Source organism: Camelus ferus, chromosome 6 (assembly GCF_009834535.1).
Source record: "Camelus ferus isolate YT-003-E chromosome 6, BCGSAC_Cfer_1.0, whole genome shotgun sequence".
NCBI lineage: Eukaryota > Metazoa > Chordata > Mammalia > Artiodactyla > Camelidae > Camelus > Camelus ferus.
The window spans coordinates 90,359,472-90,383,373 of NC_045701.1; the positions used below are offsets into that span (position 1 = coordinate 90,359,472).

Sequence of the window (23,902 nt, forward strand, 5' to 3'; positions counted from 1 at the left end):
ATCTGTCTTTTAGAGGCACTGAGAACAATGTGGGTAATAGTTAAATTTCTTGTCTATTTTTGGGGTGTGTGTATGTGTGTGTATGTGTGTGTGTGTGCTCAGTGTACAATTTGAACAAGCCACAGAGAGCCACAGAAAGAGAACTGTAGCTCAGTGATAAATATAGAAATTTATGACACATTAATTGATTAGTGTGTACTTGGAAAAAAAAATTTAAAAAAGATAAATTGAGCGAGAATGATTCCTATATGGAAGAGAGATAACATGAATCTTCTTTGTTTTTGTGAATAGTAGGGCTTTTAAATTATTATTAGTGATGTACTGAATTAGTAAACAAAGAAATAGAAAGAAACAAAGAAAAGAGACTCAGCCCTGGACCAATGATGATGATCGTGACGGGAGGAGTCCTGGACGATGAAAACATGTCTGAAATCTGAGGTCCAGCACAGAACATAAGTGGCCTATTCCCTCTGTTGCAACTGATTCTAGAGAGTGACCCAGGAATACAAAAATTATATTTGGTATAGATTTCATAGACTTAGATTTGTTACTATTAATGGATCTATCATTGAAGATTCAAGCAAATATTTTTAAATACATATGGCAAAATAGGGTGAAGCCTGTCCATTATGAACATATTTGGTGAAGCAGAAGCTATAGTTTTTTTTTTAACATATTTATTGATTTATAATCATTTTACAATATTGTGTCAAGTTCCAGTGTACAGCACAATTTTTCAGTTATACATGAACATATATATATATTCATTGTCACATTTTTTTCTCTGTGAGCTACCATAAGATCTTGTGTATATTTCCCTGTGCTATACAGTATAATCTTGTTTATCTGTCCTACAATTTTGAAATCCCATCTATCCCTTCCCACCCTCCACCCCCTTGGCAACCACAAGTTTGTATTCTATGTCTATGAGTCTATTTCTGTTTTGTATTTATGCTTTTTTTTTTCTAGATTCCACATATGAGCAGTCTTAATATGGTATTTTTCTTTCTCTTTCTGGCTTACTTCACGTAGAATGACATTCTCTAGGAACATCCATGTTGCTGTAAATGGCATTATGTTGTCGATTTATGGCTGAGTGGTATTCCATTGTATAAATATACCACATCTTCTTTATCCAGTCATCTGTTGATGGACATTTAGGCTGTTTCCATGTCTTGGCTATTGTAAATAGTGCTGCTGTGAACATTGGGGTGCAGGTGTCATTTTGAAGTAGGGTTCCTTCTGGATATATGCCCAGGAGCGGGATTCCTGGGTCATATGGTAAGTCTATTCCTAGTCTTTTGAGGAATCTCCATACTGTTTTCCACAGTGGCTGCACCAAACTGCATTCCCACCAGCAGTGTAGGAGGGTTCCCCTTTCTCCACAGCCTCTCCAGCATTTGTCATTTGTGGACTTTTGAATGATGGCCATTCTGACTGGTGTGAGGTGTGATACCTAATTGTAGTTTTGATTTACATTTCTCTGATAGTTAGTGATATTGAGCATTTTTTCATGTGCCTATTGATCATCTGTATGTCTTCCTTGGAGAATTGTTTGTTTAGGTCTTTTGCCCATTTTTGGATTGGGTTGTTTGGTTGTTTCTTACTAAGTTGTATGAGCTGCTTATATATTCTGGAGATCAAGCCTTTGTCGGTTTCATTTGCAAAAATTTTCTCCCAGACATAGGTTGTCTTTTTGTTTTTCTTATGATTTCCTTTGCTGTGCAGAAGCTTGTACGTTTCATTAGGTCCCATTTGTTTATTCTTGCTTTTATTTCTATGGCTGAGTAGACTGTTCTAGGAGAACATTTTTGAAATGTATGTCAGATAATGTTTTGCCTATATTTTCTTCTAGGAGGTTTATTGTATCTTGTCTTATGTTTAAGTCTATGATCCATTTTGAGTATTTTTGTGTGTGGTATAAGGGAGTGTTCTAGCTTCATTGCTTTACATGCTGCTGTCCAGTTTTCCCAACACCATTTGCTGAAGAGACTGTCTTTATTCCATTGTATATTCTTGCCTCCTTTGTCAAAGATGGGTTGACCAAAAGTTTGTGGCTTCATTTCTGGGCTCTCTATTCTGTTCCATTGGTCTATATGTCAGTTTTTGCGCCAACACCATGCTGTCTTGATGACTGTAGCTCTGTAGTATTGTCTGAAGTCTTGGAGAGTTATTCCTCCAGCCTCTTTCTTTCTCTTCAGTAATGCTTTGGCAATTCTAGGTCTTTTGTGGTTCCATATAAATTTTATGATTTGTTCTCGTTGTGTGAAACATGTCCTGGGTAATTTGATAGGGATTGCATTAAATCAGAAGCTATAGTTAATAGAAATTGAAAACACTGTTGTCAAATAAATGGATGAAAGTCACCACTTTCCCATGCTCTATAGACATGCTTATGTAAGAGTCAGTTTCATTGTTCTGTTACAGGCTGAAGACTGAATTTTTTATTTTCACAAGATAAAAATCATAGAGAGGAAGAAAAAAATACCTGAATACTGAGTAAATGCAATGTGGGAAACAAGGATCAATGGTGATGAGGTCTCAGTCTTTTTTATCATCTGCTGTGTTCTGTCCTGCTCAGGATGAGTGCCCTAGAGACGACTCAGTGTTTCCGTGGACACGTGCTCTGTGCTTGCCTGTGTTGATAGAAGAATGGGGATTAATGTGAGTAACAGTTGAAATTCTTTTCTCAGTTGCTTTTTTCTTTGAAGGGATTTCACTATATTTTTATGAAGTGTGTGGAAGGTAAGTAGAGAAGGCAGGTGTAGCTCAGTGTTCAGTATGGATAGACCATTATGTTGATTGATGCACATATGGAAAACTGAGAGTATTAATGAGAGAGAGATATTCAAGTAAGAAAAATTCTGTGTACATCAATACTCTTCTTGGGTTTCTTTTTTTGTGCTGTACTGCTGACATTGTTAGTGAGTTTTGATTTAATTGAAAAAGTAGAAATGTGGGTAGGGAAAGGGGAACGATGTTGGAGCAATGATGACTGCTGTGACATATGGGACCTACAGGATTAATCCCTGTCCGGAACGCTGAGGTCCAGTGCAAATAGAGTGGCTCCCTTTGTCCTGATTGACGTGATCCTCTAGGCAGATTAGGGATGAGGGGCTTATTTTTGGTCTTTGTTTCATGTATTATCAATCTATGATTATAACTGGAAGATGTGAGATCTATAAATAAATAGTTAAAAGTAAAAATGAATAGAGTAAAATATTGTCCAATTACAGAAATACATGAGGCTAGAAATAATATTAATATATCACAGAAACCCTGAAGTTCAATTAGAAGTGAAAGGTAATGAATGTTATTACATAGGGGAAGGATGACGTAGACAGGATAAGGTATAGACCATGTTCATATTCTGGATCATTGACAAGCTCAGATTTGTTCCTTTTTTTAACAGACTAAATATATACACTAAATTAATGATGGCCTAAATAACTATGTGAACGTCAAAGCAAGGCCAATGCGGAGACTGTCACAACCATTTTTCTCATCTACTGTTCTTTATATCCCTCAGAATGGATGCACTGGACCTGAATGAAGGGTTCTTCCTTGATCACCAGCCTAGGGTTACATCTGTGGTTGAGGAGCCAGTAGACCAGTGTGAGCGCAGACTTCTAATCTTGGTTTGTGTGGTTTGTTTAAGGGCATTTACTGCGTGAACAAAATATTGGAAATATAAAGAAGGCCATTTTAATGCTATTGATAATTAAGTGACGAATATGAAGCATTATATTAATACGTACGTGAAAAAGTGATAATGAAGGATATAATGATGTGAGAATGGTTGTAGAGACACACTGAGGATATCAAGGTCTTCTTGGGTTGTGCGAATCATATAGTTTTAAAATTACAATTAGTGAATCGGTGAATTAATCAGTTCAGCGTATGGGACGAGCGAGGAGACCGTAGTCTTTCCTGGATCGATGATGATCCCTACCGGCGTATGAGTCATCGATGACGAATAATACGTGTCTGTGTCTGGAACGCTGAGGTCCAGTCCAAAAGACACGTCTCCTTTCTCTTCATGCCTTTTCGTTCTTTCCTGCCATGGAACGAATGAAAGACTCCATCACCAAACACTATGCATCCATGGAGAGAGAAAGTCTCAATCTTTCTGTCCCCTTGTCTGTTTGGTACTTTGCAGAATCACAGCTGAAGGTGATGTTGTCCTCCACTGTGATCAAGGTTCTAAGGGTCCTGGGGTCAGAGGTCGGAGACCAAGGTGAGGAGGGGTGCAAGGGCCTGTCTTGGTTGGGGTGGTTTGTTCGAGGGTTTCCATAGTGTTTTTCCCAATGAGGAGTACAATCCAAGGGTGCTTCTGTCCCACTGATGAGTGTGCTGGGAAACCTTATGTTGAGAAGGAGGTGCCAGAGAACATGGCTACTCATTCAGAATAGAGATGCCAGCAATTCTGGTAATGATTGGAGAGGAGTGTGGGATATTGCAGAGTCTTGCTTTCGGGTTTTGGATAGACATGTGTTTGTCTGATGATTGTCAAGGAAGTAATGACTAAATGGATCCAACTGTACCAAGGAAAGAAGTCAAAATGGGCCCCAGTGAACCCGTGGTGGTGGGCCGATGTGCCACGGCCAGTGAACAGTGTGTCTGGAACCCTGAGTCCAGCCACATAGACACTCCCTTGCTTCCGTGTCTTGTGTGATCCCACGGAGAGATGTCAGGAGTGTATAGCGATCCCGTTCGCATTTCGGATCAACAGGTCTTGATTTTACTAATCTCAGTGGATCCATGAGAGAAGCAGTAGTGAGGCCAGGTCAGTAGTAGGTAACGAAGGAAAGGTAAATCATTGTCTACCCGTCAGCATCCATGGCGAGGCGGGAAAGATGAACACAGATGGCCCCTGCTGATGCCCAGGATCAATGATTTGGGTCAAAGGCATCAGCTCTTTGGCCAAGAATGACCAGACGTGAATAATGATGGTTTCAGGTGTTCGGGCTCCTTCTGAATTTGGAGGATTTTTTTTTCTGTTGTTGTGCTTCTTGTTCTTTTGTTTGTGTTTAGAGGAAAAAAAATCCCTCCGTTATGAAAATGTTATAAATTTGTAAGTGCTGAGTAGGTGAAAGGGCGGGAGAAGAATGAATGACGATGAATTCTCCTTTCTCTTTCTTTTTTTCCCTCACTGACTGCTGTGTGCCCCTCCAAATGGGCGCATTCGAGGCGATGGAGCCTCCTTCCTCCGTGGTGGGCCTTATGATTGTGTCTGTCTCATTTGGAGGCCTAGAGACCAAAGTGAGTATGAGCCAAGTTTCTGCTCTTGGCTAGGATGACATTTTGTGCGTGCTTATTTGCAGTGTGTTAGTTGAAATTTCTGTATAGTATCACAGAAGGCACAGTGTAGCTCATTGATAAACAGAATTTTAGGACACATGAATTGATTGATGCATAAATGAAAATCAGCCTCATGATTTGAAAAATGAGATCCATGAATGGGGGAGTGATCTCTTGACAGATGAGAGGTCTCATGTCTCTCCTTGGGTTTTGTGGATCCTGGGGGTGTCCATGGTGATCAGTGAATTAGTGAATCTGTCAAGACATCGTGTTGAAAGGAATGCAGAAAAAGAGGGAGAATATTGGATCAATGATGACTACTGGTGGCGTATGAGTTGTGTACGATGAATACATGACTGGAAGTCTGAGGTCCAACAGAACAGGAACCCAGGCCGTTCTCCATGCGAGAAGGCATCTTGCAGACAGATGTCAGGCATGAAAGGGGCTAATTTTTGGTCTTGGTTTGATATTTTTGTCATCTGCTTGGCTTCCTAGCCCCCAGAATGGCCACACTGGACCTGAATGAAGGAGTCCTCCTGGATCAGCAGCCTAAGGTTGCATCTGCGGTTGAGGAGCCAGCAGACCCTTGTGAGCACAGTCAGTCCTCTGATCTTGGTCTGGGTGGGGCGCCCAGGGACATGGACTCCATCTCCAAAGTGCTTGGAGTGTAATGCAAGAAGGCCACTTTTATGCTATTGACAATAAGGAGACAAAAAGGAAGCATTGTCTGGATTACAGCCCAAGGGAGACAGGGAGAAGAGATTTGAAATATATATGATGGGGGAACGGTCCCAGAGAAGTTTGGGGATGCCAGTGCCTTCTTGGGGTGGTGAATCATTGAGTTATCCATTCTAGTGAGTGAATCTATTAGTTAATTGATCAGTTCAGCATATGGGACGAGTGAGAAGACCATCTTTCCTGGATCGATGATGATCCTTACCGGCGTATGAGTCGTCGATGACGAATAATACGTGTCTGTGTCTGGAACGCTGAGGTCCAATCCAAAAGACACGTCTCTGTTCTCTTTATGGCTTTTCATTCTTTCCTGCCATGGAACGAATGAAAGACTCCATCACCAAACACTATGGATCCATGGAGAGAGAAAGTCTCAATCTTTTTGTCACCTTCTCTGTTTGGTATTTTACAGAGTAGGAGCTCGTGGTGATTTCACCCTTCATTGTGATCCAGGTTACCATGTTGTTTTGTGACAGAGACCAAGGTGAGTCATGGCCAAAAGTTTTGTCTTCGTTTGGAACATATGTTTAAGGGTTTTCACCATATTATTAAAAAGTAATAAATTTAATAAAAAAGATTTTAACTATGGCCTAAAGATAAATATGATATGAAACTTTATTTTGATTAATTGATAATCAACAACATTGATATTTATTTTTAAGAGACATATGATCTATTTTGGTAATGATTAGAGAGAAATTTGGGATAGTCAGTGTCTTGCTTTTTGTTTTTTGTTAACCATGTATTTATGTTATTATTATCATCAATAAAATAATGACTTAATTGATACAACTATATAAATGAGTTAGCTAAAGGTAAACTCAAATGATGATTACCTAATTAGTTATCGACAGTGACTAGTGTGTCCAGAACCCTGAGCAACAACATAATATATACTCTCTGTTCTCTTTTTTGATCCTATGGACAGATGTTAGAAATATAAAGATCAGATTCTTGTTTTGGTTTTTAAATTTAGATTTAATACTATTAATGGGCCAATGAACGAACCATTAAACATATGTAAATAATAAACATTGAAGAAAAGATAAATCATTATCTACCTATGTATTTCTATGATCAGATAAAAAGTACTAATAAAAATTGTCAACACTGATGCCCATTATGCAATAAATGAATCAGAGATGTCCCTTATTGGCCAAGAATCATGTGAACAACGATAATTAAGACTCCATTAATTCTTCTGGGTCATTTTGAAGTTTGAGTTTGTTCTCTCTACACATGAAAACGTTGTAATGACTGAGTAAATGAAATGTAGAAAGCAAGAATCAGTAGGGGTGAGTTTTCCTTTCTCTTTTATTCCCCTCAGTTGCTGTGCTTTGTACTCCTCCAACTTGACACATTCCAGCTGATTAAATGTTTTTCCATGGTGGTGCACCTGGTAATTGCGCCTTTGTGTTAGAAGAAGCACAGAGACCAATGTGAACAATCGTCAATTTTCTTATCTTGGATTTGGTGATATTTGTTTGTGTTTGTTGTAGTCAGTGTATTATTTGAACATTCATATAGAATCACAGAAGGAAAACTGTAATTTAGTGATAGTTTATCAAATATTAATTGATGAATGCATATTTGTAAAATAGCATCACAATTTTACAAAGAGATACATAGACATGAGAATGATCTATTTACAGAATAGGGATATCATGATTCTGCTTGGGTTTTGTGAATGGTAGGATTCTAAAATTGTTACTAGTGCAATAAAGAATTCATGAATCAACAACGTAGAAATGAATGAAGCAAATGAGGGACAGTATTGGATTGATGGTGACTGCTGGTCGCGTGTGAGTCGTATACGATGAATATGTGTCTCGAGCTTGGAGATCCATTATAAAATTAATCTAGTCCCTTCCCATTATTTAAAGGCATCCTAAAGACAGATATCAGGAATATACTGAGATTTGTATTCAGCCTTTATTGTTATGCATATTCACTTGTTAATGTAATTGGATGAATGATAGACTCTATAAATCAATATGTAAATAAGTTAAGATGAATGAGTGAAGCACTGTGTAATTATATAAACCACGACATGGTATATATTACCTGTGTTGCTAAAAGAGTAAAAGTCATGGCTAATGTTCACATTCTGAGTCAGTGGCAAGATCACTCTTGTTCATTTTTTTAGGAGAAAAATTATATTACACCAAATTTACTATTACCTAGGAGCTGCTTAAATAAAAGGTTAAATACAAGGTTCAGGGGAGAAAATATCTCAACCATTTTTACCATCTTTTCTGCCCTGTATATGCCTCAGAATACATGCTGGACTTCATTTCAGGATCTTTTCTTGATCGTGAACCTTTGGATTACGTCTCTGTTTTAGGAGCCCAGAGGCCAATGTGAGCAATAATCGAAGTTCTTGTCTTGGTTTGGGTGATTTGTTGAAGGGTATTCATTGCATTAAGAAAATGTACGAAAAATACTCAAAAGAAGTCAAACTGTGTCCCAGTGATAAATATGAAATTAATGGGAAGCATTACAATGGTTAAAGCATTTATGAAAAGTGGGATAATTAATGACAGAGACACATGATGTGAGAATGAGTCGAGATATGTATTAGGGATAACAGTGGCTTCTTGGGGTTCTGTGAATCATACAGTTTTAAAATTGTAATTAGTGTATTAATAAATTAATCAATAAATAATATGGGATGAATGAAGAGCAGGTAGTCTTTTCTGGATCGATGATGACCTATGCCAGCGTATGAGTCATCGATGACAAATAATTCGTGTCTGGAACTCTGAGGTCCAACTACAGAATTGTCTTCTTTCTCTTCATGCATTTTCATCCTTTATTATAACTGAACCAAGGAAAGAATCAATAAGCCAATATATGGATCCTTGGAGAGAGGAAGTCTCAATCTTTCTATCCCCTTGTCTGTTTGGTACTTTGCAGAATCGAAGCTGAAGGTGATGTCATCCTCCACTGTGATCAAGGTTCTGAGGGTCTTGGGGTCAGAGGTCAGAGACCAAGGTGAGGAGTGGTCCAAGTGTTTGTCTTGGTTTGGGTCATGTGTTCATGGGTTTTCAAAGTATTTTTAAAATAAAGAAAACAAGCAAAAGGGCAATTATGCCCCACTGATGAGTATGATAGGAAACCTTATGTTGAGTAAGTGGTGACAGAGAAGTTTGATGTTGATTCATGAAAGAGATACCATCAGTTTTGGTAATGATTAGGGAGAAGTTTGGCATAGTCAGTGTCTTGTTCTTTGATTTTTGTTAATCATGTATTTATGTTATTATTATCAATAAAGTAATGATTTAATTGATACAAGTATATAAATGAATGAACTGAATTTGGACTCAAATGAACTAATGATTTTTAGAACATGAGTCTTGGGGGCTGAATAATTTGTCTGTAACCCCGAGGTCCAACACGGTATATACTCTATTCTCTTTATTTGATTCTGTATAGAGATATTAGGAATGTATAGAGATCATTCTTTTATTTTGAGTTAGTAAATTTATATTTAATATCATTTATGGATGAATGATAGAACCATTAATGATACATAAATAACAGGAAAAGGAAAAGGCAAATTGTTGTCTACCTATGAACATCTATGGTTAGCAAGAAGGTAATAAAAATTGCAAACACTGATGCCCAGTATGAAATTCATCAAGGATGTTACCTCTTTGGTAAAGGATTATATAGATATGAAAAATAAAGATCCAATTAATTATTCTTGGTCATTCTCAATTTTGAGGCTGTTCTTTCTTTAAGAAAAAAAGTCTTTATGTGGTGCAAAAGTTATAAATTTCCAATGACTGAGTAAATGAAAGTTAGAAAGTAGGAGACAATGGGGTAAATTTTCTTTTTCTTTTTCATCATCTGTGCTTTGTAATGCCCAAAATGGACACATCTGAGCTGATTAAGAATCATTCCATGGAGGTGTGCCTTATGATTGCATCTCTGTCTTAGAAACACAATAATAATAATAGATAATAACAGTCCAGTTTCTTTTCTTAGTTGCTGTGATTTTATTTTGTTTGTGTGTTCAGGGTAGTATTTGAAAATTTCCTGTGGAATCCCAGAGGATAACTGTAGCTCAGTGATAAATATTCAATTTTATGAAACATTATATTGATTAATGCATAGATGAAACACAGCATCATAATTTTCAAGGAGATACATTGATGTGTGAATGGTCTATGTACAGAGTGCAGGTATCATGACTCTTCTTGGGTTTGTGAACAATAGAGTTTCAAATTATTAGTGAATTACTGAGTTAGTCAATAAAACTGTAGAAATGAATGAAGGAAATGAGGGACAATATTGGATCGATGATGCCTACTGTGGTGTATTAGCTGTGTATGTTCAATACGTGTCTGGAACTCTGAGGTTGAACAGAAGTAGAATCTGGTCCATTGTCTTGTTTGAGGTGATTTCATAGGTACATGTCAGGAGTACACCAAGGAGATATATGTATTTTGTTTTTGTTTGTTATGTTCATGCTTTTTCTTTTCATTTTTTATAATTTGATCAATGAAATAATCAGTAAACTAACACACCAATAAATAAAGGTGAAGGCAGTGAAATATTGTAGAATTATACAAATTTGTGGGTAGGCAAGGAATAGTCTTAACGTATCTTGAAAACACTTACGTCTGTCAGGGAATACATAGGACAAGGGTGTCATTCTTCGACTAAGGATTAGAGAGTTACTGATAAGTAATAGTGTTCATTTTGTCTATCAGTGGCAAGATTGATAGTGTTCATTTACTTAAGAGAAAATAAAATATATATTATTTCAGTTCGCTGCTTAATAAATAAGCACCTAAATTAACGGTGGCATGAAAGGGCCAGTGAGCATAATGTCTCAATCTGTTTTTATCATTTGCTCTGCCTTGGATTCCTTAGAATGGTTTCATTCGGCTGATGTCAGCATTCTAGTATTGTGACAAGCTCTGTGGTTGCACCTGTGGTTTAAAAGCGTGGAGACTAGTGTGAGTAATATTCAAAGTTCTTTTCTAGGTTGTGTGATTTTTAAAAAGGTTTTCACTGCATTATTAAAAAGTGTGAAATACCCTGATCATCAAACTATGAAAACAGTAAAAATGGGGTTAGGAGGAAGCATAGGAAATACTGAAATCAGTTAATGAAAGATATATATTTAAAGTGAGAGATAATTCTGTAGATAAACAATTGAGATATTCAAGGAGCTTTTTTTTGGGTTTTGTGATTCCCGAGGCATTTATTTTATTGTCAGTAATGACATGATGAATTTATCAATAAAAACGTAGATATCAATTCAGATAATGAGGGCCAGACCTGGATAAATGATGGTCTGTGGTCAAACACAAGAGAAATCTCATCCCTTCAGTCATCTTTTCCTACCCTACAGGTAGCTTTATAGGCTCTGTAGGAGTGAAGTGATCCCACAGAGGTATCAGCTGTGTAGGAGAGCAGTGTATTTGGTCTTCGTGTACCTGGTAACTTAAAAATATTATTATAAAGAATCAATGACAGGATGAAAAAGAAATATATAACTGAATGTAACTAAAATAGATGAAGCATTCATTGTTAAATTACATAACAAAAATATTGGAATAAAAAAATGTTGGAATGAAAAGCAAAAGCTTCAAGTGCATATGTCTTTGAGTAAGAGTGATATGGACAGTGATAAGTTAGTTACTGACTGAATTAGTTACGTGTTTGACATTTGATTTATTAAGAGAGAGAAAGAAGTGTTACAATGAATTAGTAAACGTCCGAATGACTGGGAAAATGAATGGTTTAATGTGCATCGACAGAGAGGGTATCTCAGTACCTTGACCGTCTCTCTGCTTGGTACCCTTTAGATTTTATACTTGAGGTGATTTAAAGTTCTTTCATCTGAGGAGTGTCACATACCTTTTGTGTCTGGAGAGACCAGGTGAGTAATGGACGAAGTGGTTGTCTTGGAATGGGCCCCTTGTTTAAGAATATTTACTCCATTGTTAAAAGGTATTAAGTAATGTTAAAGTTAACCATGGCACAATGATAAATATGAAATGAAGCATTATGCTGCTTAAATCAATAATGTGCAAGATTGAAGACTTTGTGTTATATCAGCTTCATGTGTTTACCATAATGATTCAACATGACTCTCACCTCAGTAAGACTTGACGTCTGTCATCTTAGATAGTAACAAATATTTTTTTCTTGTGATGAGAACTTTTAAAGATTTACTCTCTTACCAACTTTTAAATATGCAGTACAGCCTTAACCACAGTCACCATTCTGGACACTATATCCCCATGGCTTACTTATTTGATTACTGGAAATTAGTACCTTTTGATCCTCTTAACTCAACTGTCCACCCCATAGACCCCACCTCTGGCAACCAAAATCTGTTTTCTGCAGCTAAGAGCTCTGACTGCCTTTCTTTCTTCCTTTTCCCCTCCATCCTTCCTTTTCTTCCTTCCTTCCCTTATCCCTCTCCATCTCTGTTTTTCTGTCTTTTCTCTTTTTTTTTGTAAATTCCACATAAGTGAGATAATACAGTATTTACCTTTCTTGTTTGACATTTCACTTAGCAGAATACCCTACAGTTCCATCCATGTTGTCACAAATGGCCAGATATCCCCCTTTTTAATGGCTGATAATATTCCATTGTAGAAATAGACCACCTTTTCTTTATCCATTCATCCACCAGTGGACACCATGGATTACCAAGTTGTTACCATGTCTTGGCTGTTGTACATAACGCTGTAGTGAACATTGGGATGCAGGTAGCATTTTGATTTAGAGTTTTCATTTTCTTTGGGTAAATACCCAGCAGTGGAATTGCTGGGTCCCATGTCAGTTCAGTTTTAATTTTTTGAGGACCCTCTGTGCTGTTTTCTATAGTGGTTGGACCAATTTACATTTTCCACCAACAACGTATATAGATTTCCTTTTCTCCACATCCTCGCCAAAGGTGGTTTCTTGTCTTTTTGATAATAGCAAGTCTAACAGGCGTGAGGTGATGCCTCTCATGGTTTGATTTGCATTTCTTGGATTAGTGATGTTGAGCACCTTTCCATGTGTCTGTTGGCCATCTGTGTGTCTTCAGTTGTTGGTTTTTTGTGAATCACTTTATTATTGTGAATGAATGAATAATTTGATTGAGGCAAGTGTAGAAACAAAGGAAGAAATGCAGATTCAAGTATGAACTAATGAGAACAGCTGGTGAGGGGAGAGTCACGGATGATGAAGACCCCAGTTGGGATCTTGGAGGTCCAGCACTGAACAGAACCAGCCTGTTCCCTCAGGGGGAGTTGCTTCTGTGGAGAGATGTGAGGACTAGAAAAGCATCATATCTTGTATTGATTTCACTGATGTAGATAAGGTTTTATTTTTGGAATAACGATAGAACCATTAAACAAATATAAAGAAGTATATTTCAAGATGGTGCTGAAGTGTTGCCCATCTATAAACATATAAGGTGGGACGAAGGATATCATTAATAAAATAAGAAAGACTGATGACCATTAAGAGATAAATAGATCATGAAATCAAGTCTTTGATCAATGTATAAGTAAGAGTAAATATGATTATTCAAGGTAGGTCTAAAGATTGAGGGTTTTTTTTTTTTGTTTGTTAAGGTAAAAATTATATATTAAGAAAAATAATAAATACCTAAATACTGAGTAAATGAAAAGCAGTAAGCAGGATCAATGGGAATTTCCCTCAGTTTTTAAGAAATTCGTCTGTTCCTCTCTATACTCTTCAGAATGAAAACTCTTGAGATGATTTAAGCATCTCCCATGGTCACAAACTGAGTGGTTTCCACTCCTTAGAGAAGCTGGGAGACTAATTGTGAGTAAGAGACGTAATTCTTTCCTTGATTTCAGCATGTTTTCAAAGGTTATTTGCTGTATTATTAAAAGGTGTGGAGTGTAAGTAGTGAAGGCAGTTGTATCTCATTGCTAAATATGGGATATATGAAAAATTGTATTGATTAATGTATATACAGAAAATTGAGTTTAAAGAAAGAAAGATTAATTGATGTAAGAATAATTCTCTATAAAGATTCAGGACACGAGGGCCCTCCTTTGCTTTTCCAAATTGGATTGTTGAAAATTATTAGTCGATTACAGATTTATCCGTAAAAAACAGAAATATATGTAGAAAAAGAGGGACAGTATTGGATCGATGATGACCACTGTTCGAGTACGAGTTGTGTACGATGAATACGTGTCTGCAACTCTGAGGTCCGATGTAACATTAACCTTGTTCACTTCCAGTATTTGAGGACATCCTTTGGACAGATTCCAAGGATATACTAAAATCTTGTATTTGGTCTTAATGTTCATGCATTTTCATCTATTATTATAATTGGCTAAATGAGAGAATCTATAAATATTTCAGTAAGATGAATGAGTGAAACATTGTCCAATTATTAAACAATATGTGAATATTATGACTGTTCCCTATGTGATTAAAGAGTAAAGGTTATGTAACATGTTCTGATTCTGGGTCAGTGGCAAGATCAAATTTGTTCATTTTCTTAAGAGAAAAATATTTACATAAAGTTAATGATTGCCTGATTAAATAAAAGGTTAAATGTAAGGACCAGTGGAGAGAGTGTCTTAACCATCTTCATCATCTGCTCTGCCCTGTGCTCTCAGAATGGACCCATTGGACCGCATTTCAGGATCTTCGCTCGACTCGGAGCCTTAGGGTTTCCTCAGTGTTTTAGGAACCCAGTGGCCACGGTGAGTAATGAAGATTTTTTCCTGATCTGGATGTTTTGTTTAAGGGTATTAAGTATATTACTAAAAAGTATGAAAACTACTCAAGCCCAACTGTGTCCTAGTGACAAACATGGGACTAATAGAAAAATTAAATTGATTGAAGGATTTATAAACAGCAGGCTAATTATTGACGGAAATACAGTGTAGTGAGAGTGGTTTTATGTACATAATTGAGATAATAATGCCTTCGTGGGGTTTTGTGAATCACATAGTTTTAAAATTGTAATTTGTGAATTAATGAATTAACGAATCAACAATATAGAGAAATGAAGAGAAAGTAGTCTTTTTTGGATCAGTGATGATCCCTGCCGTCGTATGAGTCACTGATGATGAATAATACATGTGTGTGTCTGGAACGCTGAGGTCCAATCCAAAAGACATATTTTCTTTCTCTTCATGCATTTTCATTCTTTCCTATCATGGAAAGAATGAAAGATTCCATCACCAAATACTATGGATCCAAGGAGAGAGAAAGTCTCAATCTTTCTATCCCCTTGTCTGTTTGGTACTTTGCAGAGTCAAAGCTGAAGGTGATGTCATCCTCCATTGTGGTCAGGGTTCTAAGGGTCTCATTCTTGGACGGAGACCAAGGTGAGGAGTGATCGAAGGGCTTGTCTTGGTTTGGATCATTTGTTTAAAGGTTCTCATAGTATTTATTATTAGAAAGTGATAAATACAGTTGAAAGGTTAGCTATGCCCCAAAGCTAAATGTGATACGATACCTTATGTTGATTAATTAATAGTCAATAACACTGATATTTAGTAACGAAAGCGATATAGTCTGTTTTGGTAATGAGTACAGAGAAGCTAGGAATACTCAAGTGTCTTGTGCTTTGGCTTTTCTTAATCACATATTTACTTTATTATTATCAATGAAGTAATAATTTAATTGATGCAAATATATAAAAGAAAGAAGTAAAAGTGGGCCTTAAATGAGCCAATGATGATTAGCAGGTATGACTGAATAATAAGTATCTCGAACCCTGAGGTCCAATACAGTAAGTACTCTGTTTCTTAGTTTATTTTATTCTATGGATAGAAGTTAGGAATGTAGAAAGTTTACATTCTTAAACTAAGATTTGAAATCATTACTAGATCAATGATAGCACCATTAAAGATATATAAATAATAGATTAGAAGAATAGATAAATTATTGTGTAATTATGAACATCTATGGTGAGGCAAGAAATATTAATTAAAAGTTGCCAACTCTGATGCCCATCATGAAATACACCAATCAAGGGTGTCCCCTCTTTAGACAGATATCAGATGGACATGATCAATTAGGTTTCAGTTTTATTGTTCTGAGTAATCTTGAGTTTGAGGTCATTCTTTCTATGAAGAGAACAATCTCTACAATATGAAAGTTATAAATTCTTAAATGAGATAAATGAAAAGTGGAAATCAACAATCAATGGTGATACATTTTTCTTCCCTTTTACCTTTTTGTCATCAACTGTGCTTTATAATTCTTAACGTGGACACATGTGAGCTGATTAAGTATTATTCCACAGTGTTGCGCCTTGTGATTGAATCTTTTTGCTAGAATCACAGAGACCAATGTGAGTAATAGTCAAATTTCTTGTCCTAGTTTCGTTGTTTTTTTGTGTGTGTGCATTTATATTCATTATATTATTTGAACATTTTGTGTAGAATCGCAGAAGGCAAACTGTAACTCAGTGATAAATGTAGAATTTTATGAAACATTGTACTGATTAATGCATAGACGAGCAACAGCATTATAATTCAAAAAAGAGATACATTGATGTGAAAATGAACTACTTTCAGAATAGGGATATCATAAATCTTCTTGAGTTTCGCAAATAATAATTTTAGTAAATTATTAGTAGCAAATTAATGAGTTAGTCAATAAACGTGCAGATGAATGAAGAAATAAAGGGACAATATTGGATCGATGATGACTGCTGGTGGCGTATGAGTCGTTTGCGATGAATACTTGTCTGCAACTCTGAGGTCCAACAGCAAACAAAATTAAACTAGTCATTTCCATTATTTGAAGACATCCAATAGACAAATGTCAAGAATATATTATCTTGTATTTGCTCTTTTTTGTCATGCATTTTCATCTATTATTATAATTGAATAAATGAGATCTATGAATCAATAGGTAAATAAGTAAAGATGAATGAGTGAAGCGCTGTTCAGTTGTATAAAGATATGAATGTTATGACTGTCACCTGTGTAGCCAGGGGAGTAAAAGACATGGATAATGTTCAGATGCTAGGCTAGTGGCACTATCAAACGTGCTCATTTCCTAAGAGAAAAAAATATTTACGCCCAATTAATGATTGCTTAAGGACTGATTAAATAAAAGGTTAAATGCAAGGATCAGCAGACAGAATGTCTCAACCCTGTTCATCATGTGCTTTGCCCTGTGCTCCTCAGAATGGACCCACTGGACCTGGTTCAGGATCTTCCCTTTTCAGGAGCCCAGAGGCCACTGTGAGTAATAATCGAAGTTCATCCTTTGATTTGGGTGTTTTGTTGAAGGGTTTTCACTATATTAAGAAATTGTGTGAAAAATAAGCCAAACTGTGTCCTGGTGACCAATATGGGATTAATGGGAAGTATTACAATGATTAAAGCATTTATGAAAAGTGGGATAATTAATGACAGAGGTACTTTGATTTGAGAATGATTCTAGATACATATTAGGTATAGCAGTGACCTCTTGGGGTTTTGTGAATCATACAGTTTTAAAATTGTATTTAGTGTATTAATGAATTCATCAATAAATAATATGGGATGAATGAAGAGAAAGTGGTCTTTTCTGGATCAATGATGACCTATGCCAGCGTATGAGTCATCGATGACGAATAATATGTGTCTGGAACTCTGAGGTCCAACCAAAAGACAGGTCTTCTTTCTCTTCATGCATTTTCATTCTTTATTATAATTGAACTAATGAAAGAATGAATAAGCACATACGTGGATCAATAAAAAGAAAAAATCTCAATCTCTTTAGCACCTTTTCTGTTTGGTACTTTGCAGAAGAGGAGCTCAAGGTTATGTCAGCCTCCGTTGCGATCAAGGTTACCATGTCCTATGCTTACAGGACAGAGAACAAAGTGAGTAGTGCTCAGAGTGTCTTGGTTTGTCTCATTTAAGGTTTTTATGAAAAGGAATAAGTATTATTAATGAATATTATACTATACTAATATATATAGTAAAATATATTATAATGTATTATAATATATTTTAATAGTAATAAATATAATCAAAAAGTTTACCATGGCTCAATGGTAAATATGACATGAAACCTTATGGTGATTAATTGATAGTGTACAACATTGATATCTACTAATGAAAGAGATAGAATCATAATCTATTTTCATAATGAGTAGGTAGAGACAAGTTAGGAATATTCAAATGTCTTGTTCTTTGGGTTTTGATAATTATGTATTTATTTTATTTTATCAATGAAGTTATGATTAATTAAAAGAAATATATAAAAGAATGAAGTAACCTGGGCCTCAGATGAACCACTGATGGTTAGTGGACGAGTCTATTTCTTTGTTTATTTCATCCTATAGACAGGTGTTAGGAATGTATAAAGGTCGATTTCTTAGATTAGATTTAAAATTATTATCATCGGGGATAGAACCATTAAAGATATACAAATAATAGCTTAAGAAGAAAAGATAAATTGTTGTTTGTGAAGATATAGGCTGAGGCATGAAATACTAATAAAAATTTCCAACACTAAAGCCCATTATAAAATAGATGAATCAAAGGTGTCACTCTCGACCAAAGATCATATAGGTGTGAATTACTGAGTCAATTTTGTTATCCTGGATCATTCTCATGTTTGAGATTAGTTTTCCTGTTAAGAGAAAAAAAACTCCATGTAAATTCTTAAATGACTAAATGAAATATATAAAGTAAGAATCAATTGCCTTAAATTTTCTCTTTTTTTCCCTCATTGACTAAGCTTTACTCCTCAAACTGGACACATTCGAGCTGATTAAGCCTTGTTCCTGGAGGTGCACCTTATGATTACATCTGTGTCAGAAGCAGAGACCAAGGTGAGTAAACATTCAAATTTTTTATCTTAGTTTTGGGTGATTTTGTGTGTGTGTGTATGTGTGTGTGTGTGCGTTCAGTGTGTTATTTGAAAGTTCCATATGGAATCATAGAAGGACAGTTGTAGTTCAGTGATAAATACTGAGTTTGATGAAACATTATATTAATAATGCATAGATGAAAAACAGCATTATAATTTTAAAAAGATACATGTGAATGAACTTTTTATAGAATAGTAGTATGACTCTTCATTGGTTCTTATGAACACTAGATTTTCAAAATTATTATAGGTGAAATAAAGAATTTGTTAGTAGACTGTAGAATTGAATGCTGAAAAAGAGGGACAGTATTGGATCGATGATGACCACTGGTGGCGTATGAGTCATTCACGATGAATAAGTGTCTGGAACTCTGAGGTCCAACAGAAATGGAATCTGGCTCATTGTCTTGTTGAGGTGATTTTATAGATACATGCCAGGATTATACAAGGATTTATATACTTTGTTTTTGGTAGTTATGTTTATTCCTTTTCTTTGACTTTTTATACATGGATCAATAAATAATAAACTAAAATAAAGATGAAAGCAGTTAAATATTGTTCGATTATAAAAATGTGCGGCCAGCTAAGGAATAGTCTTAATTTGTATTGAAAACACTGACATTTGTTAGGGAATATATATGATGAGGGCGTCATTCTTTGACTAAAGATGAGAGAGTTATTGACAAGTAATAGTCAATGTTCGTGTTGTCCATTAGTGGCTAGATTGATAAAGTTCATTTACTCAGGAACAAATAAAATATACATTACTCTATTTGCTGCTTAATAATTGACTGACTAAATTAATGATGGAATACAAGGACCAATAAGCATATTGTCTCAATCTTTTTTATCATTTGTTCTGCCTTACACCCCTTAAAATGCTTGCATTCCACTGATGGAAGCATTTCATCATGGCAAAATCTCTGTGGTTGCATCTGAGGTTTAAAAGCATGGAGATCAGTGTGAGTAATATTCAAAATTCTTTTCTTGGTTTTATGTTTAATAATTGCATTATTAAAAGGTGTGAAATATACCAGAAACTAACACAATATTGTAAATCAACTATACTTCAATTAAAATAAAAACTTTAAAAGTGTGAAATGTAATAATCATCAAACTTTGAAAATTGTAAAAATGGGGTTAAGAGGAAGCATTATATATTATAAGTTTGTATAGGAAGTATTGAAATCCATTAATGAAAAATACATATTCTCAGTGAAAACTAATTTTGTAGACAAACATTAGAGGTATTCAGGGAACTTTTCTTGAGATTTGTGATCCTGAGGTATTTATTTTATTGTTGATGAATTATTCAATAAAAATGTAGATATCAATGAAGGTAATTAAGGCCAAATCTAGATAAATGATGATCTAAAGTCAAACACAGGAGAAATCTTGTCTTTTGCCTCCATTCGAAGTAATCCTATAGTGTTACCAGGCATGTACCAGAACAATGTTCCTGGTCTTTGTGTACCTGCTCATTTAAAAATATTATTGTAAGGAATCAATGATGGGATTAAAAAGAAATATATAACTGAATGTAATAAAAAGGGGTGAAGTATTCATTGTTAAAATGTATAGCAAAAATATTAACATACGTTGGAATGGGGAAAAGTGATTCAAGTGTATATGTCTTCAAGTAAGAGTGATAAAGACAGTGATAGGTTAGTTACTGACTGAATTAGTTGTGTGTTTGACATTTGATTGATTAAGAGAAAAATAAAATACAATTATATATTAAGAAAAATAATAAATACCTAAATGCTGAGTAATTGAAATACCATAAACAGGATCAATGGAAATTGACCACATCTATTTTTTTTTAGTATATTCTTTAGAATGAAAACAATTGAGATGATATGAACATTTTCCATGGTCATAAGCTGTGTGGTTGCCACTTCCTAATGGGAGCTGGGAGATTAATGTGAGTAAGAGTTGAAGTTCTTTTCTTGGTTTCAGTATGTTGGTTTTATTGTAAAGATTATTCACTGTATTATTAAAAAGTGTGGAACATAAGTAAAGACGCCAGCTGTATCTCATTGTTAAATAAGGGACATATGAAAAATTGTATTGAGTAATGCATATATAGAAAACTGAGTTTAAATAATGGAAGAGATATATTGATGTAAGAATATTTCTCTATACAATTTTAGGGCATAAAAGCTCTTGTGTTTTTCATTTTAATTTTACTGCTTAAAAATCATTAGGGAATTATTGATTTAATCAACAGACAATTAGAAATACGTGCAGACGAAGAGGGACAGTATTGGATCGATGATGACTACTGGTCGCGTATGAGTCATTTACGATGAATACGTGTCTGTGACTGAGGTCCAATATGAAATTAATCTAGTCTATTTCCACTATTTGAAGGCATCCTATAGAGAGATGTCCAGAAATTACTAAGATCTTGTATTTGGTCTTCATGTTCATGCATTTTCATTTATTATCATAACTGCATAAATGAGAGACTCTGTAAAGAAATAGATAAATAAGTAAAGATGAATGAGAAAAGCATTGTCCAATTATATAAATATGTGACTACTATATGACCGTTACCTGTGTGGCTAAGGGAGTAAAAGTCATAGGTAATTTTCAGGTTCTAGGTCATCGGCAAGCTCAAACGTGTTCATTTGCTTAAGAGAATAAAATTTTTACACCAAGTATATGATTGCCTTAGGACTGATTAGATGCAGGTTAAGTGCAAGGACCAGTGGAGAGAGTGTCTTAACCATGTTCATCGTCTGCTCTGCCCTGTGCTCCTCAGAATGGACCCACTGGACCTGGTTCAGGATCTTCCCTCCATCGTGAGCCTCAGGATTACATCCCTGCTTTAGGAGCCGGGAGACCCATGTGAGCAATAATCAAAACTCTTGTCTTGATTTGGGTGGTTCGTTCAAGCGTAGTCACTGTATTAAGAAAATATGTGAAAAGTTCTTAAAGAAGTCCAGTGTGTCTCAGTGACGAATATAGGATTAATTGAAAGGTTTACAAAGATTGAAGGATTTACGAAGAGCAGGATAATTAATGATTGAGATACATTGATGTGAGAATGATTCTAGATACATATTAAGGATAACAATGCTTTCTTGGTGTTTAGTGAATCATAGAGTTTCAAAATTATAATTAGTGAATTAATGAATTAATCAATAAATAATATGGGATGAATGAAGAGAAAGTGGTCTTTTCTGGATCAGTGATGATCTATGCCAGCGTATGAGTCATCGATGACGAATAACATGTGTCTGGAACTCTGAGGTCCAACTGAAAGACATGTCTTCTTTCTCTTCATGTGTTTTCATTCTTTACTATAATTGGATCAACAAAATATCAATGAGGAGGTATAGAAGAAAAGAAAGCTGAGTTGTAGAAGCGTTGTCCAATTTAAAATTATGTTTGAGGCAAGAAATGCTAATTAATGTAATTTGACAACACTGAAGTCCAAAGAGACATGAATGGAACATGACTAACTTCTTTGGCTAAGATGATATAGACAAGATAAATGATAGACATTATTTATGTTCTAAATCTGTGGGAAGGTCAAAGACGTTTGTTTCTTAAGAGAAAATGTAACATACTATAAATAATGATAGCCTCAATGAAAGATGCAGAGCAAGGATCAGTGGAGGAATATCTTGCTTTTTTATCATCTGCTCTGCTCTGTACCCCCCAGAATAGACGCACTTGAACTGATTGTAACATTCTTCCAAGATCACCAGCTCTCTGGTTGCATCTACGTGGTAGGAGCATGGAGCCCGATGTGAGTAATAGCCAAAGTTCTTGTCTTAGTTTGAGTGGTTTGTTTAGGCTATTTGCTTCATTATTCAAAGACATTAAATATAATCAAACAAGGCAAAATATGTCAGTGTTTAATATTGGATTGATATGAAGCATGATGTTGACTAATCTGTAAATTTAATACATAGGTCAATTAATGAAAGACAGTCTCTGTGTAATATTGTAAAAATAGATGTCAGGACTGTTGAAGGACTGTATTCTTATTTTTTTACTTTTGTGTATTTCTTAACTAATCAATAAATAAATATTTAGGAGAATGAAAAGAATAAGAGCCCATCATGGACATCCGTGATAACTGGTGCCCTGTGAGTCACACGTGATGAGTATTATTGGCTTGGAACTCTGAGGGCCAGTGCAAAAGTGACCTAGTCCATTTCTCTCATGCGCAGGGATCCTATATGCAGACGTCAATAATACAGGAAGATTTTGTTTTAGGTTTTTGTGCTCACGAGTATTAACAATTTATAAAAATAGTAATGGTAGAATACACCATGTATAAATGAATAAAGGTGAATAGACTGAAGTATATTTCTTTGATAAATATGTAGTAAGGTTAAAGTATATGAATGTACATTATAATGAATATAAAAGGATCGAATGTGTTGTGTCTTTGACTAAGATTGATGTAGACATTGACATGTCGTAGTCAGTTCTGCTTGATTCAGATGAAAGTTTGAAGTTTATTTTTAAGAAAAAAATAAATATTCTAATAAGTTAATAAATGCCTAAAAGACCATGTGCATGGATGGTGGACTAAATGGATCGGTGGAGAGAATGTCTCAACCTTTTTATCATCTTCTCTGCCTGGTACTCCTCAGAATGGACACTCAAGCTGATTTCATCTTCTGTTGTAGTCAAGATTGTCATGTTCCCTTTGTGTTAGGAAGGAGACCAAGGTGAGTAATGTTCAAAAATTTTGTGGTATTTTCAAGCTTATTTGTGGTATTTTTAAAAAGTAGTAAATGTAGTAAAAAATTTAACTATGGCCCAGTGATAAATATGATATATATTTATTAATTTAATGTGTAACATTGATTCATGACACCCTTAACAGTTTAAAGGTAATCCATAAAATCTTCATATAATTATAAAACAAGAGTGATTAATGAAAGACGTATATCCTATATTTGCAATGACTCTATAGTAGAAGTTAAGGATATTCAAGCACCTTATCCTTCAGTTTTTGTAAATAATATTATTTTAAATGAACCAATGACTTAATGGATAGAATGAATGAAGAAAA

General features: G+C 35.2%; 13 non-coding genes and 3 pseudogenes across 13 annotated transcripts; all 16 read left to right on the forward strand.

The window, feature by feature from the left end:
* Positions 1 to 373: 373 nt before the first annotated feature.
* LOC116664566 lies at positions 374 to 444 on the forward strand. Its single transcript, XR_004321087.1, has one exon. It is a non-coding gene; the product is annotated as a small nucleolar RNA SNORD113/SNORD114 family (small nucleolar RNA).
* A 2,537-nt stretch (positions 445 to 2,981) lies between these two features.
* Positions 2,982 to 3,052, forward strand: LOC116664573. The gene has a single exon (XR_004321095.1). It is a non-coding gene; the product is annotated as a small nucleolar RNA SNORD113/SNORD114 family (small nucleolar RNA).
* An 879-nt stretch (positions 3,053 to 3,931) lies between these two features.
* LOC116664543 lies at positions 3,932 to 4,012 on the forward strand (annotated as a pseudogene).
* Positions 4,013 to 5,604: 1,592 nt separating this feature from the next.
* Positions 5,605 to 5,676, forward strand: LOC116664519. The gene has a single exon (XR_004321048.1). It is a non-coding gene; the product is annotated as a small nucleolar RNA SNORD113/SNORD114 family (small nucleolar RNA).
* A 544-nt stretch (positions 5,677 to 6,220) lies between these two features.
* On the forward strand, positions 6,221 to 6,301 carry LOC116664550 (annotated as a pseudogene).
* Positions 6,302 to 7,811: 1,510 nt separating this feature from the next.
* Positions 7,812 to 7,883, forward strand: LOC116664560. Its single transcript, XR_004321080.1, has one exon. It is a non-coding gene; the product is annotated as a small nucleolar RNA SNORD113/SNORD114 family (small nucleolar RNA).
* Positions 7,884 to 8,733: 850 nt separating this feature from the next.
* Positions 8,734 to 8,808, forward strand: LOC116664534. The gene has a single exon (XR_004321064.1). It is a non-coding gene; the product is annotated as a small nucleolar RNA SNORD113/SNORD114 family (small nucleolar RNA).
* Positions 8,809 to 10,333: 1,525 nt separating this feature from the next.
* On the forward strand, positions 10,334 to 10,404 carry LOC116664565. Its single transcript, XR_004321086.1, has one exon. It is a non-coding gene; the product is annotated as a small nucleolar RNA SNORD113/SNORD114 family (small nucleolar RNA).
* Positions 10,405 to 14,168: 3,764 nt separating this feature from the next.
* Positions 14,169 to 14,240, forward strand: LOC116664538. Its single transcript, XR_004321068.1, has one exon. It is a non-coding gene; the product is annotated as a small nucleolar RNA SNORD113/SNORD114 family (small nucleolar RNA).
* Positions 14,241 to 15,065: 825 nt separating this feature from the next.
* LOC116664540 lies at positions 15,066 to 15,146 on the forward strand (annotated as a pseudogene).
* Positions 15,147 to 16,685: 1,539 nt separating this feature from the next.
* LOC116664525 lies at positions 16,686 to 16,757 on the forward strand. The gene has a single exon (XR_004321055.1). It is a non-coding gene; the product is annotated as a small nucleolar RNA SNORD113/SNORD114 family (small nucleolar RNA).
* An 812-nt stretch (positions 16,758 to 17,569) lies between these two features.
* On the forward strand, positions 17,570 to 17,644 carry LOC116664526. The gene has a single exon (XR_004321056.1). It is a non-coding gene; the product is annotated as a small nucleolar RNA SNORD113/SNORD114 family (small nucleolar RNA).
* A 1,527-nt stretch (positions 17,645 to 19,171) lies between these two features.
* Positions 19,172 to 19,243, forward strand: LOC116664518. Its single transcript, XR_004321047.1, has one exon. It is a non-coding gene; the product is annotated as a small nucleolar RNA SNORD113/SNORD114 family (small nucleolar RNA).
* Positions 19,244 to 21,128: 1,885 nt separating this feature from the next.
* LOC116664536 lies at positions 21,129 to 21,198 on the forward strand. Its single transcript, XR_004321066.1, has one exon. It is a non-coding gene; the product is annotated as a small nucleolar RNA SNORD113/SNORD114 family (small nucleolar RNA).
* An 852-nt stretch (positions 21,199 to 22,050) lies between these two features.
* LOC116664530 lies at positions 22,051 to 22,125 on the forward strand. Its single transcript, XR_004321060.1, has one exon. It is a non-coding gene; the product is annotated as a small nucleolar RNA SNORD113/SNORD114 family (small nucleolar RNA).
* An 813-nt stretch (positions 22,126 to 22,938) lies between these two features.
* On the forward strand, positions 22,939 to 23,012 carry LOC116664572. Its single transcript, XR_004321094.1, has one exon. It is a non-coding gene; the product is annotated as a small nucleolar RNA SNORD113/SNORD114 family (small nucleolar RNA).
* The last annotated feature ends 890 nt before the right edge of the window (positions 23,013 to 23,902 follow it).